The sequence below is a fragment of the Dama dama genome, chromosome 26, assembly GCF_033118175.1.
Source record: "Dama dama isolate Ldn47 chromosome 26, ASM3311817v1, whole genome shotgun sequence".
In the NCBI taxonomy this organism is placed as follows: domain Eukaryota; kingdom Metazoa; phylum Chordata; class Mammalia; order Artiodactyla; family Cervidae; genus Dama; species Dama dama.
The window spans coordinates 56,480,085-56,489,354 of NC_083706.1; positions in this window are offsets into that span (position 1 = coordinate 56,480,085).

Here is a 9,270-nt window from a genome sequence, read left to right on the forward strand (position 1 = left end):
CCGACTTGTGTCCAACTCTTTGGACCCCATGGACTGTAGCCCACCAGGCTCCTCTGTCCATGGGATTTCCCAGGCAAGAATGCCGGAGTGGGTTGCCATCTCCTTCTTCAGGGGATCATCTCTGACCCAGGGATGGAACCCGCATCTCCTGTGTCTCCTGCTTTGGCAGGCAGACTGTTTACTGCTGAGCCGCCTGGGAAGCCCTGTATTCGTCAATAACACAATAGAAAATGAAAAGATGAGTCTGTACTATCGCACATTCACAAAGTCATTAGTTAAAATAAATCTGTTAGCCAAAAGTACATTTAATTACATAGAATTTTCTTCTTGACTTCTGATTTTGAAAGCTTCTTTGTTACCAGACTTTTTAAGCTGCTCAGGAATAGATATCTTAATAAATCTCCTTTTATCAGGAAAACAAATACCGTGCCATTGACAACAGAATGATGACCACAAGATGAGATCTTTTTTCAAAAAAAGCAAATAAACAAAGTCTCAATTAACCATCATAGCCCCTTAAAGGTTTGAGGAACTTTCCAACTCATCTGTCCTGAAGGTTTGCAAAACAGTTGGGTTGTCCTTCCTCTCCTGTCTTCCAAGAATTTTCAAGTCATACTTGAAAATGGCATTCATTTATCCCCAGATTAAAGATCTTTTGGGGTTGATGGGGCTTCCCTGATAGCTCAGTTGGTTAAGAATCCCCTGCACTGCAGGTTCGATCCTTGGGTCGGGAAGGTCCCCTGGAGAAGGATAGGCTCCCCATCCCAGTATTCTTGGTTCTCTGGTGGCTCAGCTGGGGCTGATGATGCAGATGGGAACCCGAGGATATCTCTGACAGTGACTGGAAAAGCCAGACTCCTCTCTTCGCTTCCCCATCTGCTACACTCCTTCGAGTCCCCTACTGGGATGTGGGCAACATGTTTATGGTTCAGGCAGCCTCAGTTTCGAAAGGCTGGGTATTAGTTCCCCCAGATTATGGGGAAGGTGGGAAAGCACGCCTGGGAAGAAACCAGAAGTGGAAATTCCAGCTCTCTGTGGCCCAGCACAGAGAGAGTGAGAAGGGAGGAGGTGAATGGCTGTGGCCGCTCTCCGCAGGCAAGAGTCAGGGCGGGGACACAGCCGGCCATGGTACCAACGATGCCCTGAGTGGGGGTCCGGGTCCCAGCTCGGGCCGGGAGCCCAGGGCTGAGGATGAGACCTACTCACTGAGGCTGGAGCCAATCACTGGGGATAGAAGAGGCATAACTCAGCGGTCTACCTGAACAGACCAGCAGACAGAGGTAAAATCCCCGTCACTGAGCGAAGGCTTAACATTAGGTTCCAGACTCCACAGGGCCTGAGCCAACATGAAGATGGATGGAAATGAAAGTTAAGAAAATGCTGCGCAGTGTGGGCACAGACTGTCCATAAACATATGGGATGGAATTCTCCCATTTAGTAGGTGGGGCAGCAGCTAGCATGCCTCTCATTTCAGATAAAGCAGACTCAGGAATGAGCAGGGCTTAAATATCAGCAGACAGACACCATAAATCCTCTTAGGAGTGTAGAAAGAGGTTGATGCCATTGAACAGGGCAGTTAAATTGCAGGATGGAGGAGCTGGAAAACCTCAAGCCTATGGGTTTGTTCATAAATTGTGGCGGGAATTTCAGGTCAACTAAAGCATCAAAGGTCAAACCACCCCGACGCTTCGTGGTCATTCTGTGGGGCAGCTGCATATGGTGAACGTTTTGTTTCCATTAAAATGTTATTCTTTCTGTAATGTTCAACGTGGCAGTACTAAAAGTGAAGTCATGCATCATCGCAGTGTGATTTTTTCCTACAAAATAAGTTTCCCAAATTGTTGTGAAAAATCTTGAACTTTTTTCTTCCTTTTCTACTAGGTCGTATTTCTTTGCCTAGTGTTTTTCCATTATGTTTTTTACTTCAGATCATAAAAGAAGTGTTTGTCCAATTTAAGTAGAAACACTCTGTCAGTATTATTCTTCAACTTGTGAGATACAATTGCATACAGGGAAATGATGCCTTCACTTGTAATCACCATTCCAATCAACATATGGAACCTGTCAGTCACCCCAGAAGATTCTTATTCTTAAATTGAAGCCCATCCCCATCCTCCATAATCATCCACAATCCTGACTGCCATCATTGTAGGTTAGGTTTCCTTGCTTTTGAACTTCACACAAATGGAAGCATCCAATATAAACTATTCTGTTTCTGCCTCCTTCCACTCAGTATAATGTTCTAGAGATTCAAACAAGAAGTTCTGAGAACCAGTTAATAGTTTTTATTGCTGAGTCATGTTCCATCGTGTAATATACCACAACTTGCTTATCTATTGGATGGATGTTGGGTTGTTTATAGTTTGGAGCTATTATGAATCACATTTTGTGTAAGGTTTTTTATGGACAGATATTTTTTAAGGGAAATAAAAAGATAACGAGTGAAATTTTTGCAAGCTTTCCAAAATGTGATGCAACCATTTTAGACTTCCGTCAGCAGTCCATAGGAATTCCCGTTAATTACAACCTTGCTAGCATTTGGTCTCTCAAAATTTTAAATTTTAGCCATACTGAGGTTAGTGGAATGGTGTCATGTGGTGATTTTAATTGATATTTCTCTGATGATGAGTAATGCTGAACCCCTTTTCAAGGGTTTATTGGCAAATTCTACATCTTCCTTTGAGACGTGTCCAAGGCTTTTGCTCATTTTATTAGGGTCTTTTTTATTATCTGTTTGTGGAAACTCATTGCATGTACTGAACATGAGACCTTTGTCAGATATATGCCTTGCAAATATTTTCTCCCAGTCTTTGGCTTGTTTTTTTTGTTTTCTTAATTATGCCATTCAGGGTAGGAGTTTTTTGTTTTGGTGAAGTCCAATTGACTGACTTTCACGTGTAGTGCTTCTAAGAAACCTTCTCTAGTTTGAAGGATAAAGATATATTTCTGTTTTCTTCTGGAAGATTTACAGCTTTAGCTTTTATGACTCATCTTGAATTCCTGCTGCAGGGGTCTAAGGATGGGGTTGTGGTTAATTTTCTCCATGTTCATCCAGATGGTGAAATACAATTTGTTGACTGAGTTCCCTTCTCTTTGAGCTTCTTTAAGGTTCATTGTCTCAAATTCAGGAACTCTGTAGTAAGTTATGAAATCACTTAATGTGAGACTTCCAATTTTGTTCTTTTTGAAGTTGCTTTGACTATTTTAAGTCCTTTAAATTTCTAGATAAGTTTGAGAATCAACACATCAGTTTCTGAGTCCATCAGGATTTGCCTGGGATTGAGTTAAACCTATAGATCAATTTAGAGACAATTGAAATCTTAATGATATTGAGTTTGAAAATCCATGAACATAGCATGTTTGTCCTTTTATTTAGTTCTCTTCTAATTTCTTTCATCATTGCTTAAAAATTGTCAATATAAATGATTTGCATGTATTTCACTAAATGTTCAGTTTAGTTCAGTTCAGTTCAGTCACTCAGTCATGTCTGACTCTTCGTGACCCCATGGATCACAGCACGCCAGGCCTCCCTGTCTATCACCAACTCCCAGAGTTTACTCAAACTCATCTCCATTGAGTTGGTGCTGCCATCCAACCATTTCATCCTCTGTTGTCCCCTTCTCCTCCTGCTCTCAATCTTTCCCAGCATCAAGGTCTTTTCAAATGAGTCAGTTCTTCACATCAGGTGGCCAAAGTATTAGAGTTTTAGCTTTAGCATCAGTCCTTCCAATGAACACTCAGGACTGATTTCCTTTAGGATGGACTGGTTGGATCTCCTTGCAGTCCAAGGGACTCTCAAGAGTCTTCTCCAACACCACAGTTCAAAAGCATCAATTCTTCGGCCTTCAGCTTTCTTTATAGCCCAATTCTCATATCCATACATGACTACTGGAAAGCCATAGCCTTGACAAGATGGACCTTTGTTGGTAAAGTAATGTCTCTGCTTTTTAATATGCTGTCTAGGTTGGTCATAACTTTCCTGCCAAGGAGTAAGCACTCCTCATTATTTATGTTTTATGATACTGTAAATGGAGTTCATTTCATTTTATATTTCAATAGTTTCACTGTAGTATATATAAAATATAATTGCATTTTACTCCCCAGAAATTGTTTCATTCTAGTAACTGATTTGCTGATAAACAATGTTATCTTCTTCAAATAAAAGTTTTTCATCTTTCTTTTTAATCTTTGTGCTTTTATATTTTCTCACTGCCTTATTTCAATAGGAAGGTTTTCAGAATAATGTTGAATAAAAATGATGAGAAAGGATATCCTTGTCTTCCTGATCCTAAGAGGAAAACACGCAGTGCCTCACCATTGGTATATGCAATGTATTCATTACAAAATACACATCATTACAGTTGCAGGTCTTCTGTTGGCTTTTATATAAAGCTTTTACATAATACTGGCACTGTTTTTCTTACATTCAAGTTTGTGTTTGCTGAGATTTCTATAAGTAATACATCTATATTATTAAACTTACAATGTAATAAGAAATCATTGGTTACTGAATTGCTAAATGCCATGGTTATGATGGTGCCAAGATGGCAGTAGTCAGTTCAGTTCAGTCCAGTCACTCAGTCGTGTCTGACCCTTTGCGACCCCATGGACTGCAGCACGCCAGGCCTCCCTGTCCATCACCAACTCCCGGAGTTTACTCAAACTCATGCCCATCAAGTAGGTGATGCCACCCAACCATCTCATCCTCTGTCATCCCCTTCTCCTCCTGCCTTCAATCTTTCCCAGCATCAGGGTCTTTTCCAATGAGTCAGTTCCAATGAGATATCAGTAAGCATTTGCCAAAACACAGGATAATACACACAGTCAATTTTGCTGAATAAAAGTTATTTTTTAACAATAATGATAATAAATATGTTAGACTGTAGGTTTCTCATGGTTGGTTTTATTTTGTTGAGGGATTTTTATCATGAATGGATTGAATTTGGTCAAAAGCTTTTTCTGAATCTATTGAGACAAACATATAATTATTTAAAAGAACCTAGACATCAAAGGGTACCTATTGAGCTTATACAAAGCTCAAGATCAGACTTAACTCATCTATGGTGCAGAAGTCCTAAAACTTGTTTCCACTGGAGGTGGACCTGACTGGAAATGGGCACAGGAAAACTTCGTGGTTTAGAAGAAATATTGTGTCTACTGATCTCAGTGATGATTACACTAGTGTGTCCATTTGTGTACATTCCACTGGGAAGAAACACTTGGTCATGAAGTGTCATCTATTTTAGATATTAGGGGATTTAATTTTGAGCATTACTTTGCTAGCGTGTGAGATGAGTGCAATTGTGTGATAGTTTGAGCATTCTTTGGCATTGCCTTTCTTTGGGATTGGAATGAAAACTGAACTTTTCCAGTCCTGTGGCCACTGCTGAGTTTTCCAAATTTGCCGGCATATTGAGTGCAGCACTTTCACAGAATCATCTTTTAGGTTTTGAAATAGCTCAGCTGGAATTCCATCACCTCCACTAGTTTTGTTCGTAGTGATGCTTCCTAAGGCCCACTTGACTTCACACTCAAGGATGTCTAGCTCTAGGTGAATGATCACACCACTGTGATTATCTGAGTTGCAAAGATCTTTTTTGTACAGTTCTTCTGTGTAGTCTTGCCACCTCTTCTTAATATCTTCTGCTTCTATTAGGTCCATACCATTTCTGTCCTTTATCAAACCCATCTTTGCATGAAATGTTCCCTTGGTATCTCTAATTTTCTTGAAGAGATCTCTAGTCTTTCCCATTCTATTGTTTTCCTCTATTTCTTTGCATTGATCACTGAGGAAGGCTTTCTTATCTGTCCTTGCTATTCTTTGAAACTCTGCATTCAGATGGGTATATCTTTCCTTTCCTCCTTTGCCTTTCACTTCTCTTTGCACAGCTATTTGTAAGGCCTCCCCAGACAACCATTTTGCCTTTTTGCATTTCTTTTTAGTGGGGATTGTCTTGATCACTTCCTCCTGTACAATGTCATGAACTTCTGTCCATATTTCTTCAGGCACTCAGGGATTAGCAGATCTAATCCCTTGAATCTGTTTATCACTTCCACTGTATAATCATATGGGATTTTATTTAGGTCATATCTGAATGGTTTAGTGATTTTCTCTACTTTCTTCAATTTAAGTCTGAATTTTGCAATAAGGAGTTCATGATCTTAGCCACAGTCAGCTCCAGGTCTTGTTTTTGCTGACTGTATAGAGCCTCTCTATCTTCAGCTACAAACAAAAAAATCAATCTGATTTTGGTATTGACCATCTTTTGATATCCATGTGTAGAGTTGTATCTCTTGTTGTTGGAAGAGGGTGTTTGCTATGACCAATGCGTTCTCTTGGCAGAACTCTGTTAGCCTTTGCCCTGCTTCATTCCGTATTCCAAGGCCAGACTTGCCTGTTATTCCAGGTATCTCCTGACTTCCTACTTTTGCATTCCAGTTGCCTATGATGAAAAGGACATCTTTTTGTGGTGTTAGTTCTAGAAGGTCTTGTAGGTCTTCATAGAACTGTTCAACTTCAGCTTCTTCGGCATTAGTGGCTGGGACATAGACTTGGATTACTGTGATCTTGAATGGTTTGCCTTTGAAATGAACAGAGATCATTCTGTTATTTTTGAGATTGCACCCAAGTACTGCATTTCAGACTCTTTTGTTGACCATGATGGCTATTCCATTTCTTCTAAGGGATTCTTGCCATCAGTATAGATATAATGGTCATCTGAATTAAATTTGCCCATTCCAGACCATTTTAGTTCTCTGATTCCTAAAATGTCAATGTTCACTCTTGCCATCTCCTGTCTGACCACTTCCAATTTGCCTTGACTCATGGACCTAACATTCCAGGTTGCTATGCAATATTGCTCTTTACAGCATTGGACTTTACTTCCATCACCAGTCACATCCACAGCTGGATGTTGTTTTCATTTTGGCTCCATCTCGTCATTCTTTCTGGAATTATTTCTCCACTGATCTCCAGTATCATATTGGGCACCTACCGACCCAGAGAGTTCATCTTCCAGTGTCATATCTTTTAGCCTTTCATACTGTTCATGGGGTTCTCAAGGCAAGAACACTGAAGTGGTTTGCCATTCCCTTCTCCAGTGGACCATGTTTTGTCAGAACTCTCCATTGAACTGATGGGATTTAATCATCTATTATTTTGTTAAAAATTTTTGCACTTACATTCCTGAATACAATTGGTCTGTATTTTCCTCTCTTTATATAGATCATCTTCAGTTAGTTCTGATATCAGTTCAGTTTAGTTGCTTAGTCGTGTCCAACTCTTTGCAACCCCATGGACTGCAGCACGCCAGGCTTCCCTGTCCATCACCAATTCCCAGAGCTTACTCAAACTCATGTCCATTGAGTTGGTGATGCCATCCAACCATCTCATCCTCTGTTGCACCCTTTTCCTCCTGCCTTCAATCTTTCCCAGCATCAGGGTCTTTTCTAATGAGTCAGTTCTTTGCATCAGGTGGCCAAAGTATTGGAGCTTCAGCATTAGTCTCTTAAGAGTCTTCTCCAACACCACTGTTCAAAAGCATCAATATCAAAAGTTTTGATATCAGAGTAATTTTAACCCCATAAAACAAGTTAAGAAGTATTTTCTCCTACTCTACTTCCTGATTCTTTTTTTTAAAGATTGATATCACTAGGCTGATTTCAGCCAAACTTGAGTAACAGGTTCTGGATTTACCCTTTTGCTTGAGACAGCCACAAAAAATTCACACCAACTATGCAAAAATGATTTTCAAAACACTGGGACTAGACAAAGAAGGATAGTGACTGATGAGCAACAGATGACTGATCTCAGAAGCTAAGCAAGATCGGGCCTGGTTAGCGTTTGGATGGGAGAAACGGAAAGCAACTGAGCTGAGGTCTGTGGTTGCTTCGGGTCTCTGCCTTGGGTGTGTTTCTAGGTGGTGTCACAGGATCAAAACACCAGCCAAAACCTGCAAGACCCCTGAAGTGGAGGAGACAGGGTTGACAGTTTGGTGAGGCTAAGAAAACCGGAGTGCACAAGACTCAGTGCTGGAGACGAGGATGACAACGTCAGAGAGAATCCGGAGATCCACAGGGGTCCCACTCAACAGAGGACTAGTGAGTGCATGTGTACTAGGTTAGGGAGTGAACCATTCTAAAAGATTACAGGAAAACAGTGGCTGGAATTCACACATCCCTACCAGTCACACTGGAAAAACTCATCATTCATGGGACATTTGTTACTGCAGTCAGGAATGTCTTGCATCAATAGTGGGAAATAATTATTCTTAGAATAAACACTGCTCCAGACTCACTTAATGAATCATAAAAGCAAGAGAAGAAAGGCTCAAACTGCTTGCAAGAAAATTAACTGCAACCCAGGACAAAGCTCAAGAATACTTACAGGAATTAAAAAATATGTAACTCTCAATAAGATGGACTACACCTCGTCTGGTATTCAATCAAAGATTACCAAGCCTGTGGAGAAGCAGAAAGATCTGATGTATGATGAACGACATTATTAATCTGTTAAAACTAGCCCATAATGGACACAGATGGTAGAATTATTAGAGAAGGACATTGAAACAGTTACTGTAATAAAATTCAAATATTCAGGAATCTAATAGGAAACACAAAATATAAAAGACAAAATTCACATTTTAAGAATTGGCAAATACAATGTCTGAAGTGAAAAATACACTAAATCGGATTAATGGCAGATTATACATTGACAGTAAAAAGATAATGACCTTGAAGACTTAAAAACAGAAACTATTCCTCCCCCCCAAAAAGCACGCACACAAGACAAAAGAATGATAAATCAAATGTGAAGAACGTAAGTGAACTTTGAACAAAAGCACACTAACATAAATGTAATTGGAGTCATCAAAAAAGAAGATGGCTTGGGGGTAGAAAAAATGTTTAAGTCAATAATGTAAAAATATTTCCAAATTTAATGACAACTATACACCCACAGATCCCAGAAGCTCAATAAACCCCAAGCACAATGATATATGCAGAAAATTACATGGATAATCAAAACCACAATGACAATCAGATTTCTCAAGACCACTTAAAAAGAGAAAGTCTTAATAGCAGACAAGGAATATGTACAGAAGAGTGAATGTAAGGATGACAACAAATTTCTCATCAGAAACAATATTTGAAAAAACGATGGCTGAAAATCTCCCACATTTGATGAGAACATTAATTTGATAAAGTAAACTTAATTAATTTGATTAAAAGCATTAACACATTGAAGAAGCTAAACAGATTTTATTAGAAGAA